The sequence below is a fragment of the Phyllostomus discolor genome, chromosome 2 (assembly GCF_004126475.2).
Source record: "Phyllostomus discolor isolate MPI-MPIP mPhyDis1 chromosome 2, mPhyDis1.pri.v3, whole genome shotgun sequence".
Classification (NCBI taxonomy): domain Eukaryota; kingdom Metazoa; phylum Chordata; class Mammalia; order Chiroptera; family Phyllostomidae; genus Phyllostomus; species Phyllostomus discolor.
In genome coordinates this window covers 111,716,600-111,742,214 of record NC_040904.2, presented here as the reverse complement: position 1 = coordinate 111,742,214, position 25,615 = coordinate 111,716,600, and the positions used below count along the sequence as shown (strand labels likewise).

The window sequence follows — 25,615 nt, the reverse complement described above, 5'->3', positions numbered from 1 at the left end:
TTGTGGGGATAGAGGAGCAGTGTAGAAAGGAGAGTTTGTTGTAAGGGCCTGGCATGTAAAGAGTGTTGAATTCCAGAATAAGACCTGATTCCACAGACAGTGGCAGGCATACCAAATTGCCACTACGTGCCTCCCATTACCTTTCTTCCCCCACTGACTTGTTTTTCAACCAAAACAATCCCTGGCAAGAAAGAAAAGCTCACCGTTTCTCTAAGCCAGGGAATTCCAGTAGGGAAAAATGGCTGCCACCCACCACAGCCTGTCTCCGAAGGCTGGGGAGACAGCCTCTTCCCCAAATTCTCCAGTTCAAGACCAGGACGGCGTTAGCATAAAGTGGAGGAAGAGCCTGGAATGTAGCTCACATTAGCAGACAATATTGCTTTGATTGCAGACAACACACATGAATTGAATTGATAAAGGAATCTTCCCATCAAAGCCAGAAATGAGTGGAAATTAACTTTAACAAAGTAAGCAACTGCGTTCAAGAGACGATGGAAGAAACCCACGCATACTTGGTGCTTGTCAGAGACGCAGAGGAGCAAAGTGTTCAGGCCCATCAGTGAGTGCGAGAGTGATTAATAAACACTTACGTGGACATTCATCTGACAGGCGACTGACAAAGCCCCACAATGATGGGGAGAAGGGGGCATTTCTTCTTGATAGATGTATGTGAAATGCTCATTTACTCCTTTTTGATGGATTTAAATGTCCAGGTATTCTCTCCATAGAAACTGATTCTGAAATGGTGCTGGGTTAAAAATAAGGGCTAGAGATATAACTATGCAGTAAATATGGCAGGAAATATATTCATCCTAGTCATCCATGCATAGATTGACAATGTGCTGTAGATTTACAGGGGCCTGCAGGGGGTGGTGGTGGTAGTGATACTTATTCTTTGTAAAGTAGATGGGTACATAATCACTTTGCCTAAAATTCTGTAAATAGCATTAGAGACTAAATACCAGAATTTTCTTCCCCAGTCTGAAACAGTCTAAAAATTACCTATTAGAAACCAGTTCTCAAAAAATAGACTTAAATTTGCACTTACTAAGATTTGTACTGGGTCTGAATTTTCCAATGGAGAAAGCATGAATGTGGCCACAGAAGACTGACTAATGTGGCCCCCAGAGGCAGGAAGCTCATTCCTTCAGGCCCCCATCCATTCTCTTCTTCCCAGATAACAAGGCAGGGTTTGATTTGTCAGAGCGAATTATCCACCATTGCTCCCACCACCCCCTTCTCTTGCCTGTGAAGCCAAACCCCCAACAGGGAGCTTGCAGTCTACCGGCATTTTCCTGTGCCCACTCAGCTGAGCCCTGGGGAAGTGTGTGTCTGAAGGGAGGGAGTCCTGTTTGTGTGACTATTGTGCAATTTCTGCCCATACCATGGTATGATGGCACAAAAGGTACTCCCACGTATAAACCCACTGGGGAGACAAGGTGTATCTCCATCAGTCTCTAGACTGTCGAGGGCAAGAGAAGTCTGGCTTTGGGACTCTACAATAAGACAATTGTAGCTGATCTCATCATTATCATTCCCAGAGACTCAGATACTATAAATTGTCTCATGTATTTTACAGTAAAATATTGGAGGCACTCAAAAAGTTCCCAAGACTCTATGTTTTGAAATGTACACCAGGGCACCAAAGCACAATTCATGGTCCATGCCAGGTCCCGTCTGTTTTTATGGGACTGTGGAAGTGAGGCAGCCTTGCTTTTGGCTTTGCACTCTGAAAGAGTCAAAGAAATAATAAATGAAGGAATGTTCTCCAGTGCTCTATAGGGTGGCACTGTATATATTAGGATTTCTCTCAGCTGCAAAAGCCAGAAAATTTGACCAACAATGGTTTAAACACATAGCAAATTATTTTTTCCCCTAAAAGCAATGTGCGGTGCAGTTATGTAGCAACACTGTGAGGGGAACAAGGTCCTCCTTATCTTTTCTCTCCGGCATCTTTATAGTCTGTTGTCTTTGTCTTCATGTGGGCCCATGATGGTGGGCAGAAGGCTGCTGCATGCTACACCCCACCTGGTCCAGGTAGGGGACAGCAGAAGGGGATTGGAGGTGCAAATGGGCCAGCCAGCAGAGGAAGTCTACCACAGGTACTGAGAGCAATGACAGCACTAAAGAGAATAAAGAACACCTTTGGGATGGAAAACTGTGATTGGGCATATGTCTCAGTCAGCTTGGGCTGCTATGACACACACCACAAACTGGGTGACTTAAACAATATGTATTTATTTACTCATGGTTCTGAAGGCTGGGAGTCTGAGGTCTGGGTGCCATCAGGGACCAGTTTTTGGTGAAGGTTCTCTTCTGGGTTTGCAGACAGCTATTGTCTCAGTATGTTCCCACACAGCATGTTTCTCACTTTAGCATAGAAAGATAGCAAACTTTCTGGGGTCACTTTTGGGAAGGGCACTAATCCTACTGGGAGGGCTCCATTTTTATGACCTAATCCCCTCCCAAAGCCTACCTCCTAATACTATCACATTTGAAATTAGGGTTTTAACATACGGATTTTGGGGTGTTGCAAACATTCAGTCCATAGAGGGGTGATAGGAATCCTAGGGTAGTGTGTTGTGACCATTCAAGGCTGGACAAGACAGGGCCAAGGTATTCGCGCAGATGGAATAATATTCACGGAGCTGTTGGGATGTCTGGTGTGTTTTTATTCATGGGTGGGTGAGCTACACACTCTGCAAACTGCACATCTCCCTGCATGTCTCTGCGTGGCACATGTCATGACCCCTGCTCCCCAGCGTGGTACCTGTCGTGTCACCTGTCCACTTTTGTGTCTCTAATCATCATCACCCCCAGCAGGAAGTCCCTGACTAGTACTAGAGGGGAACAAAGCTGGAAAACTGCCAGAACATTATGTAACATAACACAATCCTGCGCATGCAAGCCCACTTAACGTTATGGGAACAGTTTATCGGCCTCAGTCTCAAGGGTATGAGAGCACTGGTTACCAGGCCTCTCCAAGGCTACGGGAACACTGCTTCCCTTGGTTACCCAGACACCTGGGTGAGGAAGCCAGACTGCCTCCACTTATCCTACAGGTAGGTGTTTAAGTGAGGTTGACTCAAAGTTTGATACCTGAGGATCCTAAAATCTTGCAGTCTGCCAGGTTCATCCTTTTAAAAAAACTATTTAATTGAAATAGCCTGCCTTCCCATCCCATCTCAGGAAGTATGGGAAATCCAATGCATTCCCAAGATTTCTGAGAGTCCCTGCAGCCTGCTTCCACTAAACCCCTTCTATGCTTCCCACCAAAAGTTCCTTCACACTCTGTTGTCCTCCCTCTTTTATTCTCCCAAAGCATCATAAAACAGACCCTTTGCAACCATTGTGTTTTCTTTTCGACTTATCAAAACCAAGGAGTCCATACACATCTTTTCATTGTAGTTGGCTGGTATTTACTTAATCAGCTTCTTGGCCAAGGAATAAAATGATATTTAGGACAAAGTCCTTCTCAGAATGGTGAGCCTGCATTTGTAAAGAACATTTTCTGAAGAATGGTTTACCTTTTTGCATTTGTACTCCAGTTCTCAAGGGCATTTCAGAGCAGAGTCTTCTTTTCCACCTTAAGATTATTTTTTCTTTTCTTTTTTATGCCTGCTCTTTTTTTTAAGATTTTATTTATTTATTTTTAGAGAGGGAAGGGAGGGAGGGAGGGAAGGGGGGAGAGAGAGAGAGAGAGAGAGAGAGAGAGAGAGAGAAACATCAATGTGCAGTTGCTGGGGGCTGTGGCCTGCAACCTAGGCATGTGCCCTGACTGGGAATCGAACATGCGATGCTCTGGTTCGCAGCCCGAGCACAATCCACTGAGCTACACCAGCCAAGGCTTTTTTTTTTCTTATAAAGGTTTTCAGGCCAATGTTTTCTAATGTGAATTAAATACATAAGTGAGCACTAATTAGTCTCATTTATTTTAACAGACTTTAAGGGAAAAAGAGGCTGAAGTATTTTTTGCCGCCCATAACAATGTGAAAATGAATCACTTTTATTTTTTGTAGTAACAGCTAAAGGTGAAGATGACTAATTAACCTCCTTCCATTAGGCCAATCAATAGAGATCTGGACTTTTTGCCCCTAATCTAGACTCCTGTTTGAGAATGAATGTTAGAACAAGGCACATTTGCTGCGAAAGCCCAAGGACAAAAGCACTTGCTGATTGCTGTCCATGCAACTCCGGGAAATGCCAGGCCTGGAGCTCAGGTTTTGGACTGTCACGTGGCCGGAGGCAGTGATGGATGGAGTTCCTGTTGGAAGGTCTTAGCTGCCATGAACAAAACAGTGGCTGCCAGGGACTGAGCTTTCTCAACAGTCACTTACGGTTTGCCGTAAAACCCCATGCTGTTCCTATGACAAGCAGAACTGGGAGCTGCCATTGACAAAGTGTGTTGGGTGAGCACAAGCCACCACGTTTGAGCATGGGTGGGGGCCAGGCAGTGCGAAGATGTCCCAAATCAGGCTACCAGGGATTTGGTAAAGTTCCTGAATGCAAGGGGGACATAAAGCTTCTTCCCTTTTTGGAGGTTCCTCCAAGGTAGCTCAGAACTCATCTTGGGCAGTTGGAAATACAACCCCGAATGCTGTCACTTCCATGTCTTCCAGTCCAGCTCTAGCTTCAGCTGAACCCCTCCAAAGAGAGAACGTGAAGTTGAAAGCATGAGGATGCCCTTTGGGGGACGAACTAAAAAGTTACCCACCTTTAGGCTAAATCACAGCAGATTGGATCATCCAAAACTATAGTAACCTGGGGTAGCATGGGGAGGTGTCCCTCAGCCCCACGACCCATAAAGAGGCAGGTGCTTCTCTGAAGGGGCTGAGGGTGTAGGTGCTTGGGACTCATGGGAAAGAGAGGGGGCTAGGGAAAATTGAGGAGCCAGGATGGCATCCAGGACTAGAAGGGTCAGATTCACATGCCACTGCCTTCTCATTCATTCACTTATTTAACAGCCAGTCACAGGCACTGTTCTGGAAGCTGAGGTCACATAGAGATGATTAAGTCATCATCTTTGCTGACACAGATCCGTGTATCCATGAAAGAAAGGCAGGAAGTCACCACACGGTCCAGTGGGGACCCAAGGAGGACATGGGGAGCTTGTCAGGAGAGGCGATACTTGAGTTGAGGTCAGAGAAATGAGAAGGGGTTGTTTGGTGGACAGTGGGGGAAGGCATCTTGGGAGGAGGGATATGTGAGTGCAGGCACAGAGCAGAGACAGCCTGCACTCTGGGGAGATGCGGGGAGTTCTGTAGAAGTGGAAGACAAGGGTGAAGCCAGAGAGAAATGTGATTTGACCAGTGCTGCCCAGCTGAAATATTATTCAGACCACATATATAATTTTAAATTTTATAGTAGTCATATTTAAAGAGTTTTCTAAAAAGCAAGTGAAATTAATTTTAATAATATGTATTTTAAAATTTAAAATATTTCAACATATAATCAAGTGTAAAAATTATTAGTGATATATTTTATTTTCTTTTTCTTTTTTTAAAGATTTTTATTGGGTATGATTTAAAAAAAGATTTTATTTATTTATTTTTAGAGAGAGGGGAGGGAGAAAGAGAGGGAGAGAAACAGCAATGTGTGGTTGCCCCCAGCGTACCTCCCAGGGACCGGCTCGCATCCCAGGCATGTGCCCTGACTGGGAATTGAACCAACGATCTTTTGGTTCACAGGCCAGCACTCAATCCATTGAGCTACACTAGCCAGGGCTATTTTTCTAATTTATCAAAATCTGGTGGATATTTTGCACTTACCCTGCCTTGGTCATGCTCCATAGCCACACTTGGGGCCCATACTGGACAGTGCATGCTTGTCAGGCAGGCTGGGGACTGGATGTTGTCATGAGAGCAAAGAGCCAATTACTGAAGACTTGCAAAGAAAAATGCGGCTTGGCCAGTTTTGTGCTCTAGAAGGCGCTCTAGTTGAAGTGGCACGAAACACCAACTGGGGCAGTGTTACAATAGACCAGGCAGAAGGGAATGCCCTAAAATGGGATAGTGTATGCACCTGTGTATAACGTGCATGAATGAGAAAGAGAGGGAGGGGTAGGTGCACATCTTTCTTGGGAAATGCACTGCATAGCAGGATTAGAAAGCAAAATTTCCCATAAAATGGGGTAATTTAACCACATTGTGTGTTTTTTGGTTTTCCATGCAGACAACCCTTGAAGGTTGCTCTAGACCTCCTCCTCCCCTCAGTCCAGGCAAAGGGCTCTCTGGTCTCAGTGTTGTCATGCCAATGTTACCATCTGGAAAGAAGTGCAGCTCCCAAGGGGGTATCAGGCCTGCAGTGCCAGGAACCCCCACATGACTTGCTATGAGACCAGCCCTAAAGGCAGAGCCTTAGCTCTGCTGCCCTCTCCTGTGGCAAAGTAACGCACAGAGGAGCGCTCAAGCCCCTGGGCTGCTGGTCAAGGGCTCTGAGGTGGGAGCCAGTGTCAGGCAGGCAGGAGGTTCCAGTACACAGGCACCTCACCCAGGGCACAGAGAAGATTCCAGAATTTCAGGACAGGTACAGCTATATTTCTAAGTTATGTATACACAGTCCTGAGTGATTTCTCTGAGCCTTGGTTTCCTTATCTCAAAACAGAGATCATAGTTTAGCCGATGCAGCTGTTTTGAGGAACACATGGGACAATATAGGCCAACAGCCTGGAAGAGAGCCCTGCCAATGAGCAGCACTCAGTGGGCATTTGCTCTCTTCCCACCACCTCAGGAGGCCGAGGCTCCCACTCCAGACCCATCCAGGCCTGCTGTATCTGGCAACACCCATGCCCCTTCACCATAAGTCATGACAAAATGGCTGGGAGATAACAAAATCAGTGATCAGTGGAATCAGTGGAAGGCACTATGCATGTGTTGGCAGATGCTCTGTCAGTGGGAGCGTGCCCCCTCCCCTCCCCTCCCCTTCCCTTCCCTTCCCTTCCCTTCCCTCCCCTTCCCTTTCTTTCCTTTTTGGAGTATTCAGATTCTCTGGCCTTTCTCCTTGCTTCCAGAACCCAGACCCTCTGTCCCTACCTCTCAACTAAACCAGCCTCAGTTTTTCCTCTCTGAAAGTAAAGTAATCACAGCTGCCTTCTCTAGAGCTACTGAGACCTTGACAAAGTCAGGCTGGTGAAAACTCTTTGTTTATTGTATAGCGCCAGAGAAAATCTCTCCTGTTAGTCCTGTCCTGCCAGGACATCCAGGGGGTGGCACTGTTTTGTCTCAGCAGGGTTGGGGTGGCTGAGGGGTGGGGATTTAGAAAAAGATGGAGGGGCTGCAGGTCTGAGGGAGAAAGAGAGGGATTATAAACGATATAATGCAGTGGGTTGGCCACTTGTGCATTTATGGGTGTCAGTGTGTTAAGGATGGTGGGAAGCTGCTTTGGAACGTGCAAAGCCATCTCCCTTTGTCCTCCCCTTGGTTGGGTGGAATCAGTGATCATTACCGTGCTTGTTGGAAGCATTGTTACAGTCAGCTCTCAGTGCCACATGGTGCCCCAGACACTCCAGGTAAATGAGAGCCTGAAGGAAGCCTTCCTGAATACAAAATTCTGTCTGGAGACAGTCTCAGAGATGATCTGCATACAGGAATATGCCCATGGGTGTGGGAAAGAAGCAAGGGCCATTTCCTGCACCAGTGGGGGCTGTGGGCTAAGCCCTGGCAGAAGCTGGGTCCTATTCCATCCTGTGGGCACCCGTGTCTGCAGTCTGTCCTGAGAGTCAGTAACCTGGGGGCCGACACCCTGCTGTGAGCCTGTCTGGCCTGAGCAGCAGCTCAAAGAGGCAGTGAAGGAGCCTGGGGCTTGCAGTCCTTCAGATCTGGGTAAGGTGCAGGTTCCAGCACTTACAAACAGTGTGACTTTGAGCAAAGCATTTACCTTCTTGAAGACCAAGTGTTCACCACTTCAAAGCAAAACTGAAAATGCTTACCTGCTTTTCCATGTGAGAGAGGTACAAAACTCAAAAGAGACAATGTGAAAAGGCTTAGTGAACAGTATCTCTGGATCAATGTGGTACTGTTATTATCTGTTCCATGAGGGACTATTCAAAATACACTGCAGGACCCATGATGAGGAAGCCTGAGATTATTGTGAGAGGGTCTTCTGAGGGCTGGGTCCTGGCAGGGGCTTCTACTGACCAGAAAGCACTGTGTTTGGGCCCAGCTGACACACCTGGCCCTGGACGATGCCCCCAGCATAAGTCCAAGCCTCCTGAGACATCCAGGCAAACCCAAGTCACCTCGGCCAAGGGTTCTGGAGAACTTGAACTGGACCTGCTGCTGGAGGTCTCCGAAGGGCTCGGGCTGGTGAGTGGAAGTGGTGCCAGGTACAAGTGGGAAAGCTGATAAACTCCCACAAAGTGACAATCACCCAAGGCAAACCTACCATGGACCAAGGGCTGATCCTTTGCCTTATGCAAAGCAGAACTTTAGTTTTCTTTCAGACTTGGGAGTTCTAACTCACCTTCTCAAAGCTCATAACAGGTTGATACATCAAGCTGGAATACCCACTTACTAACTTATGGTAAAAACATAGTGGCCCAGGGGACCAAATCAACACATGACTTCATATTACATGAGCTATGCAAAAAGTAGAATTGTCACAATTATCAATATTAACATTAAGAGATTATTTGGTGGGTTTGGAATTGGGGCACAGAAAGTTACTTAGGTGAGGTCAATAATAGTAAGACAGATATATCATTTTCCCTGGAACGTAACTCTGCCATGGGGACAAGGCAGAATCAAGTTCTTGGTTAAACTGCCCTATTTCCAGAGAGAGATGGGATGGCACTGCCAACATCGAACTTAGGACTTTTCTTGTTCTAACCTTCCATTGTAGACCCACCTGTCTCCTCTTGGCATTTGCTCTTTTTAGCTAAGGTTCACATTCGATTGATCAGGTTGCTGTGGGGTCCTGCAGGCCCGGAATCCATTGAGTGTCCATATCTCTCTTTGCCTCCATCCTGTGGATTATACAGTTTACCTCTGCAAGGTCATATTATTCCTTATTCCCAAACACTTTGGAAAGAGAGGCAAGTGGAGACTAGCCTGGGTGGGGTGTGATGATTGCAGGAGCTCTGTCAGACTTGGACGAAGATGCCAGGGAGCATCTGGGGACAATGGGTACAGGACTTATCCCCTGACAAAGCTAATTAATTGAGGTGGGCAGCCAGGCAACCAGATGGATCAGGGGTCCAGTACCAGAGAAACTACTTGAGTTTACCCAGTAAAGCAAGACAGAACCCCGGTCCTAAAGACTGGGCAGGCCAAGTCAGGGAATGAGAGAAGGGGGTATAGATAATGGGGTCTTGGTTCCTTTCATTTGCCCTCAGGACTCACCAGCTTTAAGCAAAAAAAAAAAAAAAAAAAAAAAAGCCAATGCCAGATGCCACATGCTGGTGGGGACTAGTTTGGATTGGTTCATGTACGAGGACAGGTGGCCCTTGCACATGGGTGGACCTGGGGCCTGCAAGGGCCTGAAACCCTCAACCAGGTAGCACCAAAACTAGCAGAAAAAGTTGGACAGCAAATGATATTGACATGTGTGAGCCAAATAAAAATGTTCTAGTGTGCTTTGGAAAGCTATTTGCCAGGTCAAAGTGAGATCAGACTTATAGGCGTACCCCTAAAGCTCTGTTTGAGGACAGGCCAGTGACATCTTTTCCCAGTCCATGAACCACCATGTGTCACTTTTATCCTCAGTGTCGTGTCAAAGGTTCTGTGAGAGGGTAAGTGGTTATAAGCACTGGCTTCTGAGAAGGACAGTCTTTAAATCCCAGCTCTGCCACCTGCTGGCTGTGGGACATTGTACAAATCAGTCAGCATCTCTTAAGACTCAGTTTCATTGCTGGTAAAATGGGAGAAATAATTTTTTACCTCATTGGTTTGTTGTGAAGATTAAATGCTAGTGCCTGGCATGAACAAACTCTCAACCAATACCTGTTGACTGATAAAATCAGATGATGCTTGTAAGATCCTCAGGCAGTGATTGATGTATAGTAAATGTTCAATATGAAAAAGTGCTATTATCATTACCATTTGCAGGACTGCAGAGCTCAGGACCCAGCCACATGGGTCACCTGAGCCTGTACACACGGCCATCGAGAGGAGGGGGCAATATCTTATAGTCCTGAACATGTGGCTGTGGCATAAAATGTGCTTATACAACTAGAAATTTAAAATTTGGATGGTTTATTTAAAGTGTTCCTGGTCAGGAACCCATACCCCCTTTGGATTGGCATGAAGGTCCATGAGAGGGCACATGCCCCTGACTCATTTCTCCCCCAAAATTTGGCAGCTGCTGGCTGGCATCTGCATTTGATCTCTCACAGAGAAGAAAAGGAGTCTGCATTGTTCTTTCTGTGGCCCAAAGGGTGGAAGTGCAATTCCTTCTCTTGGTGTTGCTCAGACAGCCTTGGGAGCTTCTGTCAAACAATCATTTCATGTCCCCCTGAGGTCTCATCTCTTCTGGGAACTGACATGCATAGAGCCCACAGAGAAGTTCCTAAAGTAAAATGGAAGGCTGTTGATTGCTTTAGGGTTAAGTCTATACAGATCCCACCCCCACTCCAGCCTAGGGGTCTCAGCCTTGCCTTCATGTGACTCAAGTTCCCACTACATCCTCAAATGGTCTTTGTCTTGAGAACCAGCAGAGCTGAGACAAATGCAGCTTTGGGGTTTGCAGTGCCTGTGAGATGGAGAGAAAGAGCACATGTCTTTCTCTTCATCTCATATCCCAGCCCTCTGCCATGCCAGCCTCCTCTGCCTGGTGAGACTTCCTCTAAGGGGAGCCGCAAGGCCAGAGCAATGACTGCCATCTAGAAGAAATGGGTCCCTGAAGGCTTCTTTGTTCCTGTCCTGGTGTAAGTCCACAGTAAGTTCAGAGCTTGCTGGCCTTACACCCTCTCTGTTACACAATGAGGAGAATTTAGAGATGATTTCCTGTTGGAAGGCAACCTGTATATAGTATTTCAGACTAGAAATTTTCAAAACCCACATTTGACATCAGCTGTCCAAAGGAGCTGGCAGGTGTCATTGAAGAAGAAGCCAGGCAGGGGGTTTTCTGCCTTAGCTCCACTCCCAGCCTCTGACCCAATTGAGTTAGGAGTGTGACTGCAAATAGTTTTGAAAAAACTCTTTGAAAGGGTCAACTGGTCATCAAGCAGGACAGCAGGCAGATCCTGAGATCACAATTACTTTGAAATGTCCAGCAAACAGTGTCTCTGGTTATCTCTACAAGGGCGAGACTCTGAAAGTGATCCAATCATAATTATTTTTTTTCAATTGCTTTGTCAGTAGAGTCATGCATTGTTTCCCAAGAAACCACATTTCTCAGACCTGCCTTGAAAAGGAGGTTGGAAAGAGCCATCACTCTCTTCCTGACATCTGTGCCAATCAATGTTAAATACCCCTCAAGACTTATGTCATCATCAATTCCAACAGGAACCACAGCACCTAGTGAGTGTCCACAATGTGTGAGCTCCTGCAGCCCTTAGAACTGTCCTACAGTTAGCATCGTTCTTCTTATTTCACAGATAAGAAAATTGAGAACCAGAGAATTTCCATCACTAAGATCTCCCTTTCCCCTCAGTTACCTTTCATGGAAATGCTGCTCCAAGGGGAACAGGACACCTTCTTTCTCTCTACCCCTTGCATTCTCTATTCTTCTTACCCTTCTTTTCAAAGAATAGGCATCATGTACCTACTGGACATTTGGTAATGAAAGACAGTGATCCCTGAGAGAAACAAACCAATCACACACACAAAAAATGAGGTGAGACCTGACCAATGTGGCTCAGTTTAAGCATTATCCCATATACTAAAAGGTTGGGGGTTTGATTATGGGTCAGGGCCACATGACAAGGTTGCAGGTTGGATCCCTGGTCAGGGAGTGTATGGGAGGCAACCAATCAATGTTTCTCTATCATATTAATGTTTTTCTCTCTTGTGACCTTCCTTTCTCTAAAATCAAAAATATTATTAAAAAATGATGTGAGCCTGATTATTGTCCCAAATTACTACCATAAGAGAGTATTGAGGCCACAGGACAGGCAAAGAGTACCCAGGTGGAGCTCTATGGACTCCTGAGTTGAGAAGACAGAGATGCAAGTCTGGGGAGACCAAAGTAGCAGGAGTTCACAGAAGTGAGTAATGGAGCAGGTAAAATGGCACAGGGAAAGGATCTGAAAATTTGCAGAGAATCCCCCTGAACTATTTGGGTAAATAATGATCAACTATGCATGTAAGGAAACTACATAATGATGGGAAAAGAACTATCCAAAAGATAAGAGGTCACGGTGCCCAGTGCCTACACAGGGCAGGGAATAGTACTTGTTCCCACCAGGGAACAAGCCAGGTTGGGAAATCCCACTATTCTCCAGGCATGTAATAAAGGAAATTACATTAAGCTGTAGTTGGATGCAAATATTAAAATTAATAGAAAAGCATATTAAAATGGTCATTATAATTGTGTTCCATAACTCAAAAAGTTAAGTGGAGACATGAAAGAGATAAAACAAAACAAAACAAAACAAAAGCAAATCAAAATGTCAATGTCCAAAAGGAAAATACACTGGATAGGATTAATGGCAAATTAGTTGGTTTAGAGAAAAGATTAGTAAACTAGAAGAGATAGCAGTGGAAACTAAAAGGAAACAGAGAAAAATAAAAAAAATTGAAAAGCTGAACAGAGCTTCAATGAGTTGAAGGAAAAATTTAAGTGGTCTAATATACACATAATTGGAATTTCTTAAGAAATACTTGAAGAAACAATGCTAAAAATCCCCCAAATTTGTTTAATACAATTAACCCACACGTCCATAAAATCTAATGAAACCCAAGTACAAGAAACATGAAATACAGTCCTCCCTCCCTGGATACCACAATGGCACTCCCTGCCCCCTACTCTCCACCCTCATGCCAGGTGCCCCATGCTCCCACCTCTGACTGTCTTTTGGGAGCTAAGTTGTTATCACAAGATTTTGACCACTGTTAGCTGGGTTGAACAGCTGGCCCCATCTTTCCTTTCGCCCAGTTGCAGAGGAAAGCAGTTGTCACCTGTCCTGAATGCTGACGCTGGGAGGTTGTTAGATGCAAACCTCTGGCTGCGGGCAGAGAGTACACATCTGAGTACTCATCTGAGACCTCAGTATGAGGTCCATACTGAGCTGGAACTTGTTGTAAGCTGTCAGCTAACCTGAAAGGAAATTTGGTGAAAGCAAAGAACAAGTTATGAATAACCATTTTTAGAGGGACTTGGAGAATACATGTCAGGAATGAATTCTCTGGATTACATAACAGTATCTGATTCAACTATGGAAATTGAAAATCAAGGTGAGAACTCTGCCTCTGGTAACAGCTTATTTAAAACTCAGTGTGTTCCTTACTCACCTAAATGGAGGCAAAGAAATCCTGTTAGAAAATTTGTTCACCTGAAAGTGTTCAGTCAAGAGATTCACCCAGTGACTCATTTTTAGAACCAAGACCATTGACTTTAAAAGCTATTTTGAAAGATATTTTTTAAAAGAAAGACACTTTAATAGAGGAAATATAAGCCAATAGGAAGACCAAGGGGAAGATCAAAAGGAAGGGAAAACACTAGGTCACAAATAAATAGACAATTTAAAGGTAAAAGACCTCGACTCCCACTTTTAAAATTAGAGGTTGAAAGAAAGCCATTACCTTGGAGAAAAATGTTAACCTTTGAGCAAGCAGTGGTAGGAGGATTTTTCATCTACCTTAAAAAACTGAAGTATGACTACTACCTCAAGGAGCCCATTAAACAGATGAATGTTGGTGAAGATTTAGAAAAAGAAGACCTTGATAGTCCTTGATACAAATACTTGGATGATGAAGGATCTATTTCTCCTATTGAAGAGTCAGCATAAGTTTAATCATATCAAGTGATTTTGGTCATAGGTTTTATCAAATTAAAGGTTTTAAACTTTTAATGTTCAAAAAACAAACACAAAACGAATGACACCAAAGCACTTCATAATCAAATGGCTCAAAACCAATGATAAAGAGAAAACCAGAGAAAGAAGCCATAGTCAGACAGATAAAATAAGGATGACAGAGATTTTCTCACAGAAAATAATGCAAGTGAGAAGATGGTAGACAACATATTTAAAATATTAAAAGAAAAAAATCTTTTAGTCTCTAAATCTATACATGGTAAAAAAAACATCTTTCAAAAACAAAGCTGAAATAAAGGCTTTTTTTTTAGAGATACAAAAGCTGACAGAATTCATCACTAATAGGCCATACTACAAGAATGTTAAAAGAAGTCCTGTAAGCAGAAGGGAAATGATACCCGGTTGATATGAGTTTACCTAAAGCAATGAAAAATATTGGAAAGCGTAGCTGGAGGCTGATTATTCAGAGCATGTCCAGACTGGAGGCAGCAGGTCCACACAAAGTCAAGAGTACTCTACTGTAGACAAAGAGCTGAAATGCAAAAATACTTGTGGACAAGAATTGACTCTCTAACAGGATATTTGAAGAACCTTTCCTAGGGACTCTGGCCAGCACTAAAACACAAAGAAATTGACATTAGTGGCCTCACAAACAAAATAGTCCAACATAGGAGGCTGAGATTTTACACCTTCAACAATGCTGATAGGCTCTAATCAGCTTTTCAGTTTCTACTCATATATAAACAAGAAATAATCAGAATGCTGAGAAAAGGACTCTAACATGAAAGACAGAGGCCAAAACCACAAATGGAAAAAAAGAATATCAACAAAACTTGGATATATAAGAACTATGTAGGGAGTTAAAAACTTCCAAAGTGCAATTAGTATCATCAGAAAGACTATTAGAAGCACTGTAGGCATGAAACAAGACCAGATTGCACCCTGGCTGGTGTGGCTCAGTGGAGGGAGTGCCTACCTGCAAACCGAGGAAAGATCACTGGTTCCATTCCCAGTCAGGGCACATGCCTGGGTTGTGGGCCAGGTCCCTAGGTGAGGGCATGTGAGAGGCAACTGATTCATGTATCTCTGACATGTTTCTCTCCTCTTTCTCATTCCCTTTTCCTCTCCCTAAAAGTAAATAAATAAAATCTTTCTTTTTTAAAAAAGACCAGATTGCTATTGAAAACAGAACTGAGAACAACAGCAAAATTCTTAGAAATAAAAGATAAGATAGTATAGTGAAAAACTAGATAAAAGGATTTGGAGATAAATTTGAGAAAACCTCCAAGAAAATAGAACAAAAAATCAAGTACAAAAAAGAGAAAATAAAATATTGGGCAATTGGAGGCCCTGCCCAGGAGATTCCATATCCAGGCAACAGATATTACTCAAAGAGAGAACAGAGAAATGGGATGACATGAAGTCATAAATAGAAAGATGAGATTATATAATGAAAGGGCATACTAAGTGCAAAAATAAACAAATAAATAAATAAATAAGACCCATACCAGGGAACATCAGTAAGAAATTTTAGAATCAGCATGGCTTTGAACTTTTCATAGCAACACTGGAAAGTAGAAGATTAATGAGATGATGACTTTAAATTCTGAAGGAAAAATATTTCCAATCTAGATTCTGTATCAACCAAGTTCTCAATCAACTGTGAGTGCAGAATAAATACATTTTCAGATATGCCAAGTCTCAAGAATTTTACTTCTTATGCAACCTTTCTTGGACAACTACAGGAGAATGTGTTCTACCAAAACAAGAGAGTACATCAAGTAAGAGGAACATAAGGAGCTACAGGAGCAGGAGGTCCAACAGAAGAAAAAAGAGAAGGGACTCCTCAGGGAAGTGACAAAAAGAGACCCTAAGAAGACAGCTATATACAAGTCCTGGAGAACAGCACTTCCTTATTGGAGCAAGGCAGAGGCTGTAGAAAAGGGTTTCCCAGAAAGACGAAATGTGTAAACCATTTAGGCAACTGAATATCTTGAGAAGAGATTTAACAAGGGGTAGAGAGTTGGGGGTTGAATTCATAATAAGAACAAGAAATATTCTAGGCAAATGGAAAAAATTACTAACACCAGGAAACCTAAAAGTTGTGCAGAAATAAAAGGGAATTATAATTTATTGCATGGTTTAGCTATAAGTAGAGCTTCCATGTGATAGTAATGTTCATTAAGCTTCTTGGATGGATAGTTAATGTTTTCCATCAAATTTAGAAATTTTTTAGCCATCATTTCTTCAAAAACCTTTGCCCCCCCCCCTTCTCTCTTTCTGTAACTGCAAGTATCGTTATGTTCAATGGTGTCCCACAGGTCTTTGAGGCTCTGTTCATTTTCCTCTATTTTTTTATGCTTTTCAGATTGGATAATTTCTATTGACTTATCTTCACTGATTCTTTCTTCTGTCATTTCAGGTTTTCTGTTGAAGCTTTCATTTTTCAGCTACAGTTATTTCTCTTTTCAATCCAGATTTTTCCATTTGTTTCATTTTCTCTAAGTTCTAGCTCTAAGTTGGTGTTCTCTTGTTGATAAGTCATTGCCATCATACTTTCCTTTAATTCTTTAAATGTGATTTCTGTTAGTTATTTGACCATATTTATAGTAACTGCTTTGAAATCTTTGCTTGTGAATTTAACATCTGAAACTCCTCAGAGAGTTTCAGATGTTTCAGAGTTTCAGATTGACTGATTTCTTACCACCCAAAAAAGTCTTAATAGTTTGTTGAAAATTAAGTATTTCAGATTATATATTATAGCAATTCTAGATTCAGATTCTATTCCAAACCTCCTTCAGAAGTTGTTGTCATTACTGCTATCAATTGAAAAAATATTGACTAAGTGTTTTGTCACCATAAAATATTTATTTTGGAAAAAGAAGGGGTTGCAACTCATTGCATGAAGACATGGCAAGCTACAGCATACTTTGGCTTGCATACCAAGATGAAGAAGTATTTATATAAGGGAAAGGAAGTTAAGGGGAAGAGAAGTTAGAACCATAGAGCTTTACTACAAACAGAGTTCTTCCTGTAAGTTTCTTATGTGTAAGGTTCTTGTAATTACATAGCAACTTCCATAAGGCATATGAGAACTTGCATAAGCCCTAGCTCCTCCCACAGACCCTCCTGACTGATTATGTTTTCTTAAAGTTCCAGTGAGCCTTTATTACTGTGTTTTTGTTTGTTGGTTTAGCGACTCACCTAGACTAATTTCAAGGAGTCTTTTTCCCTCGTTGTGTGCAGCTGCTGATGTCTCTTGTCAGTTTTACTATATTTGCTAGTTCTTGTTTTTATTTTTAATCCTGGCTTCCTAGGATCATTTCTGTGTCATTGTCACTTAGTAGTCTACCAACGATTAATCAGAGATTGTGCTCAAATATTTTAAAGCAGCAAGAATTCTATTTTTTGCTGATAGAACTGTACAGGGGTTGGAGGGGAATACCCTAAAAATTCAGGTCATTTTCAAGTCTCCTCTGAATTTTGCTTTTCACCAGCTCCCTGTGTGTCTCCTCTGTGTGTGTGCAAGGCCTTGTGTCCAGCCAGGATGTGTGGCTAGCTAGGGTGCTCTGTGGTTTCTCTTTGTGAATGTGTGCAGCAGCTTTTCCAGACTGCCAAATATGTGAGAGATTATTGAGGCAATTGTAGTTTCCATGGGTCTGGCTAGTCTCACAGACTGTTTTTGCCCCAACCTCAGGCTAGTTGCAAGTTGCCTTTTCCCATCACTGGTATTTCTGACAATACCCAGGACATGAGGGTTTCAGCTCCTTATGCTGGTGAAGCTGCTGGTTTATATGGCCTGCCCTGTCCTGATAGAATTACCAAATGGGAGCTGGGGTAGAAGGGGAGGAGGAGTAGGTAGTAGATGGATGGGATCAACTTAGGCTAAAATATCAGAGTCCCATTGTTTTTATTCAAGTTTCTTTCTTGAATAACTATTTCTCAAATTTTCATGCCTTGGATTGATTTCCAACATCCTGAGATGGTTCTTTTTGACCATTTTTGCTAGTTATGTCATTGTGTTTGAGAAGAGGATTTGCCAAACTCCTCACTTGACCTTTCTGCCTTGTCATAACAAGTAAACAAATTTTTGTAGCTGAAGTGTTTAAAAGCACTATATTGGGAGAATAGAAAGAAATAGAGTTAAATCTTTATATTCCTAAGTGGGAAGTCAGTTGAAAATGCCTAAAAGTGAAAAATCAAGTAGCAATATATGATCATGATATTTCATGATAGGAATATCCATATAAAATAAATCACCTAAAAGAATTACAGTGGATCCTGAATGGTGTAGCTCAGTAGGTTGGACATCTTCTCACAGACCGAAAGGTTGCTGGTTCAATTCCTGGTAAGGGCACATGCCTGAGTTGTAGGCCAGGTCTCCTGTTGGGATCATGTGAGAGGCAACCAATTGATGTTTTTCTATCACATCAATGTTTCTCTCCCTCTTTTTCTCTCCCTTCCCCTCTCTCTAAAAATAAATAAATAAAATCTTTTAAAAAAAGAATAAAATGGTTACATTTAAGGAAGGGGAAATGAGGAGGAAGGGCACAGGGTATATCTTTAGCCTTGTAGAAATACGTTTATTCATTAAACTATATCTATATATAACTATGATAAAAATAAAAAAATAAAAGCTAGTAGGGAAAACAATTTAAAGGCAATTCGCCTTTAAGATCAGTCAGGCCTGAGTTTGAATCTTGGCTCCACAACTGTGTGACTTTTATGACAAAATTTAATATCAAATTTCAGTTTAGTGTTTTATAAAATGCAGAGGATGGATGCTTCGAAGAGTTATTAATAATAAAAGCACATATTATGTATCAGGAAGCAAAAATTACCAACTAGAGAACAAACTGCCTTTGCCTGTCTCCAGAAAGTTCTACCATCTTTCTCACCAGCCCCAAACTCTCTCGAATGGCTTTTTATATTACTCTCTAGCTAAAGGTCAATGAATCCCAAGTCTATGAAACTGTCTTAATGGCCAGTCTGGTTATAGATACTCAGTGCCCCTCTAGAATGTAATCTACAGAAGGGCATGGACTAGTCTGTCTTTCAGAGCACTTGATAATTTGTTGGTGACCAGTAAAATTTGTCAGATGAATCAATGAACTCAGGTAATCTGGCAGGGGATTATATTCTTTAAAAAAAAAAAACTGTCTTTATCACTGTAGCACAGGCCGCTCTCAACTCCTGAAGAAATGTGATTCTGTTTTCAAAATGGAGAGGATGCGCCCAGGTGCTAGACCTGTGGAAAAACAACTTAAAAGCAACATATCTCTCAGGAAACATGTCAGGGATGTTATTATCCTTCCCAAGTACAGGATGCTGGCCTTGGCTGTTTGTAGTTGTTGTTACTTAACAATTCTTTTTTTTAAATTTTATTTTATTTTGATTTTAATCATTGTATTTAACAATTCTTAATACATTTCCTTGAAGCTCTTAATTTGTATCCCTGAGATAGTTTTGTGGTTTTTTAAAAAAATCCTTACCTCAGGACATGCTTATTGATTTTAGAGAGAGGGAAAAGTGGGGAGAGAGAGAGAGACAAGGAGAGAGAGATGTAAGAGAGAAACATTGACTGGTTGCCTTTCATACATGCTCCAAGGAGGGACAGAACCTGCAACCTAAGTATGTGCCCTGCCCAGGAGTGGAACCTGCGACCTTACGTTTACAGGACAATGCTCCAATGACCTGAGCCACACCAGTTAGGGCTGTTTGGTAGGTTTAAAAAAATTTTCCATGAACTCCATTCTACTACATTATATTGCTGTTATGGTTAGAGTCCAGATTTGAACTTCAGAAACTAACAAATAATCTGTGTTCTACTTAGAGAAAACCTGATATACTAAAATCCAAGCTTATTAAATACATTAATATAGCCAAGGTTATGAATACTACAAAAAGTACTTTAACTTGCAAAAGGAATCATCTTTGAATTCTGGTAAAAAGCCAACCCATTGTCAAACTAAACATATTATTCAATTTGCAAAATCCTGACTTACAATTACTTGCTGGCATGTAAACTGGGACGTAGTGCGTGCATATTTTATGTGACTGTTTGTGTTAGTGAGCCAGTGTGGCCACACCACCCTTATTTCAACATTTCTTATTATACACCACTGACTCTGCCATTCTTAACTTTCAGCAGTACCTTTTAAGTTAAAGAAAGGGAGAGAGAAAGGAATACAAGATGAATGGTTTGGGCTAAAGTTGGCTCTCTCCAGGACAGAGTTTATTGTTTGCACGAAAATTCCTTCATGTTGGCCAAGCGTTCTCAAAGGCAACTGCCAGGCCGCTGGCGCCATCAAAGAAATTATCCCAGAAGAAAGCCGAAGCACAGGGAATTCCATGGGGCCCCTGTGGTGGGGCTTCACCTGGCTTGGATGGCCAGTGTTCACCTGTGCCAGCATCTTGAAAGGGCAGAAAGCATTTCTGATCTGCTACTGGGTCAGCTCTGCTGGCGAAGAGCCGTTTACCTCATCCTATATCATCTGAAATTTGATGACTGTGAGACTTAGCCTGGGGATCATAGCATAGGGCAAAACTTATGGGGAGTTGGGGAAGGGGAGCACACCATTTGTCTCCACCCCGGAGATGTAATGTGCAGACTGACTTGAGAGCCATTGACCGCTGCTCCATCAGTCTGCCAGGTCATGGTCAGGCCAGTCAGGCAGCCTCTGACCTCAGGACTCAGAGAATTGCTCAGCTTCTGTGTTCCTCTGTTCCTCTGATACTAACGATAATAATATCAATCCCTCTTGTGAGGTTGCTCCTAAAGTTGACAGTGATGCAGGTGGCAGAGCAGCAGAAATTGCTGGAGGAGGTTACCTCAGAGCAGGGCTGCATTAGGACTTTCATGGGCTGTACGACACTTTGGCCTTCATGGGTCTCTTCTTCCATAAAAACCATTGAAATTCTACTCTATGACTGTGTCAGCATGAAGGTGAATATTCTAATCTACAGGATGGGGCAAAAGTAGGCTTATAACTGTCCATATGAAAAACAATATAATAGTAAATAAATAATAATACAAGAATAAACTGTTTTGTGTACTCACAACTGTAAACCTATTTTTGCCCCACCCTGTTTATTAAAACCTTTTTCAAGCTAACAGCTAATTGTTTCTTTTGGCTTTAAAAGTGACTGAGACATTTTCGTGGGCCCCTGAAAGCACTGCGGGCCCAGATGCTGTGCGCACTGTGCCTGATGGAGAAGTTGGCCTGATTATGAAGGGACTCGAGATTATGATGTTCCTTTTACTGCACACACTATAATGTATATTACAGAGAAGAGCTGGGATTTGGGAGTTAGATCTAGAATTGATCTGTGGCTCTACACTTACTAGCTGTGGTACCTTGGGTGAGTTACAACTTCTCTGAATCTCACTTTTGTCACCTGTAAAACAGGGAAAATATTTCCAAGGTAGGTTTGATGTAAAGATTAAGTCCTTAACATAATGCTTGTCAGTCAGGAAACACTCAGTAACTGGAATGATAGCGATGATGAAACACTCCATGGAGTGCTGTTCTTCAGTGTTCTTTCATTCCCTAACCCAGAGCCCAGACTTCTGGCAGCGGATGGAACTCAACCCACAGTTCAGAGGGTTAAGGGACCTTGGCAGAATCTATGGGAAGGTGGAGGGTATGCAGCAGGAAGGCTTATAAGAGTCAGAGATCGTCTCATTTCTCATCTTGCTAAATTCCAGCAAAGAAGTGGCTTCCGTGCAGACCAACTGCTTGCTGAGGAACTTTCTGTCTAGTTCAGGCAAGGATAGAGTGAGGCAAGATGGGCACACAAGATGGGCACTTCGTCTAGTTCTAGACTTTCAGGGATCAAGTGCAGAGAACTTGCTGATCTCATTAGGTTGTTTTGGCCAAGGCAGGACCCAGCATAGTACTAGGCATGAGGCAGTGAGAATGAGGCAGGTTCAATGGTTTTAACTAAGCCAATGGAGTGATTACAAATGAGAAGACCTGACCTTTGATATGATAGGTTCCAAGTTACTTATGTGGTTTTAAAAAAAAATCTCTATTTTTCTAGCTTGAAATGCATGAAAATAGAAATTCAGTAGGTCAAAGAAGATCTTTTAAAATGCAAATAGCTATGGGATGTTTATGGAACTATCAATCATTCACACCTTAGAGTGAATTAGTTTAGTGAGCCTGATATTTCCTCAATACTTAATTGAGATTTGCATTGCTGCCAAACAGGAGTTTGGATGGGAGTAGAAGTAGGAGGGAGAATATATTTTGTGCCCTGGAGCACTTAGTGGGAGGAGGACTGGAGGTTTTCTGGGTTGGTATTGGGACCCTGAAGGGGAGGTTGGCATGGGGTGAATAGTAGGCCATAGGGAGAAGGGAACATAGAGAGATATGGGGAACTTTCTAACCTGGAATTTAAGCCAAATAGTGAAACCAGGTCTTTAAGTCCCTGATTGTCATCCCCTTGGATGCAATGTTCATGGCCTGGCAAATGTCAGGAAGCAGCCTTTTCTCATCTCCCCATCAAATTATATTTTAACAAGTTAGTTTGAAAATAGTATACTTCTTAATTGCTTGGTAGAATTTTAGCAGGGTCTATATCAAATACCTTTGCTGTCTTGCCAGTTCCCTAAAGGAAAACATCTTTTGTAGAGATCCTTATTTGATTATAGTACATTCATTTTCTGTGGTTACTTATTTTGATACCAAAAATTTGCATATAATTTCATTTGAATAAACCCTGCGGAGAAAAATCCATACTCCTTTCTTTATCATGGTCTTAAAAAGACCCCTCTACCAGTGCTTCTCACGTTCTAAGGCACATAGGAATCACCTGGACATCTGGGTGTCCAAGCAACTGGGACGTCCAAGCAACTTGGAATGCAGATTTAAATTTGGTAGAACTGGGGAGGGGTTCAAGAATCTACTTTTCTAACAAACATCTAGATGACCAGATGCTGTTGGTTTGTGGACTGTACTTTATGGAGCAAGGGAGACCATGTATCCATTGGTGATGGACCCAGGAGTGATTACTTTGACTTATTTAAAGCAGGAGATGGTTGTACCATATTTAATATGGTGCCTGGTATCTAGTCAGCCTCTCACTGTTACTACCTTATTATCTGTGTAGGATAACCTGGAAAACTTATCCTCGATACTCTATTGTTTTGTACAATCAAAACTGGGGCAAAGTTGATTCTGGCCTTCAAGGACATAACAGGTGATGACTCTCACAGATCCACTGTGGGGAGAGCAGTCAGCCTACAGCACTCCATGGTCACCTCCCACGGGCCTGGAAGTGAGAGGGCATCAGGTGACTGAGGGCAGTAGAGCTGTGGCCTGGCCGGCTGGGTCCCAGTATAGCCTGGATTACAGGGCAGATGGGAAGAGCCAAAGCCCAGACTGTAGCCCTGAGACACTGGGCCAGCCCCACATCCCCACTGCGGGTGCTGCAACACTCAGTGGAAATGGCTGGGCAGACAATGTGTCAGGCAGCCCTGACAGCCTGTGACAGGCAGCATCAAAGAGATTCCCACAGGGCTGCTAAATGTCTGTGTATAACACCCATGGTTCATGGTTGTATTTCTTTGAGAAATATAATTGCCCCCCATTTGAATCAGAAATGGAAAATGTATGGCATATATGGTGTGGAAGAGACAGGAAAGTACATTAGAAAGAATAGGGACTCTGGGGTTAGTGAGCAGCTGCTTCCAACCTCAGCTCCCGAAGCAGTGATTACCTGCGTGGTTGCAGGCAACACGCAGCTCTCTGAGCCTCAGTTCTCTGCTTTCTGAAATGGGGCTGCAACACATAACTTGCAGGGTCACTGTTTGGAATGAAGGAGACAGTGTGTCATCAGATGGCACCTTTATAAAATGGTGCCTTTAATATTATGGGTTTGGCTAGTTTCTGGTAGGCAGCAGCTTCCTCTTGGTCAGGCAGGCAATCTCACTCCCGTACCGTCCCTCAATATAATTTCTGCACTCGTTTGGCAGACATTATCTTGACTCTGAGTCCTGAGGTTGCATGGCAGTGCAGCCCTCACTGAAGTGGCCTGGCCTCGGCCATTCCTTATCTCCTACCGCAGTCTCACCTGGGACTCTTCCTCGCTGCTGTCCAGAGACAAACCTGATGGGATTAGCTGGGATCTGTAGCTGAGCAAGCTGAGCAAATCTGAGAGCCTTCCACACAGTCCCTATGGGTGGTCACTTACCCTCAGTCCTTGCTTCACTCACCCTCTCCTCTTGGCCAGCAGAAGAGGAAACAAAATGTTTTCATCTACAGTCAGGGAAATCCAAGCCAACCTACAAAGTGACCAACTTGCTGAGTTATTAAACTGGACCTAAAAGAAAACAGAATATAGGAAAATTTTAATGGAGATGGTTAAGTATTATGACACATAGCACAGATCCTGTGAACAAAAGATTAAGATAGCTTTGTAGAGTGGTGAAGCCCTGAAACAGGTCCAGTGTTGTTTACTTGCTAAAATAACGTTTTCTGGATTGCTGGTGGTCTCCGGCATGTGTTGAAGGACACCAGCCCATCTGCCTAAAGAAATCCATGTATACCCAGTTTGCTAAATGCTAATCAGAATGTATAGAAAGCTTCAGGCTTTGCTTTCATGTAAAAAAAGTCACTCATCACCCAGATCATTCATTCATCTCAGTTTCAAAGCTCTCTCCCTGGCTATCATTCCAACAAGGTCAGAGAAATAAGGTTTGACTTTATTTTTTTTATTTTGGGGGACAACTAGAGAATTGCAAATAATGATAACTTCCTCCTCTACTTGAACCTCATTCTCATTTTCCAAAGATAAACATCCCTTGTCTTCGGTGAAGCAGGGTATGCCTTCTGCAGGCATTCTATCAGACAAAACGGGCAAAAGGTCACCAGGTCCTGGGACCTGACCTCCCAGCCTGGGTAGTAAGCGAATAATGGTCCATAGTGTGCAAATGTCCAAGTCATCAGACTGTGAGGACCGCACAGGAAATCCAGGCTGCTGTCATTAACCACGTGTTCATAACGTGGTTAAAGGGCACAGGTAGAGAGACACTGCCCTTCCAATGCTTTGTCGAAGGCAGAGGTCCCGTAGATGTGATCTGGTGAACGTTGCAGCCGGCCAGAGGTCTCTGCGAAGCTAGTCCCCAGTAAATAAGATTTTCACAAATGCTGTGAGCTGTGGCAGCTTTTAGTACCTGCAGGTGGGGGACTCATCTAGACCCAAAGCCCCTTATGGACCTCACTTTCCAGCAGCCGGCGAACTTGAAGTTAGGAATTCCTCCCACGCTCACCTACCTCTTCCTGCCCTGAGCACCCCTGTGCACTTGGCAGCTGGGGGAGGAGGGTGGAAGGAGACAAACTTGTGAAATCAACATTTTTGGGAAACCTCCAGCTTGTTTCAGAATCAGCGGGACACATGGACCCGCCACAATAGGTTCACTTTCATGTGGATGCTGCAGTAGGCAAGACTTCCAAGTAAAAACTCTGAATGTGAATTTAGCTAGTTTTGGATAAAGACGCCTTTCAGCGTCAATAAACACCATGAATACAGCGGCGGTGGAGTTACAACTTAATGAGATGAGGGGAAGTGCACCGGGTCAGGCCTCATCTCCCAGGCTCTGTCATGCTAATCAGCTGGGCAGCCGGCAGCTGAAAAACTGCTGGAATTTTTATTTGCATTTCATTTACTTGGAAGGAAATTGACCCAGATGGTCCACAA

General features: G+C 43.0%; 1 pseudogene; it reads left to right on the top strand.

Annotated features, from left to right (window-relative positions):
- The first annotated feature begins 13,200 nt into the window (after nt 1-13,200).
- LOC114489121 lies at nt 13,201-13,885 on the top strand (annotated as a pseudogene).
- Nucleotides 13,886-25,615: the final 11,730 nt, after the last annotated feature.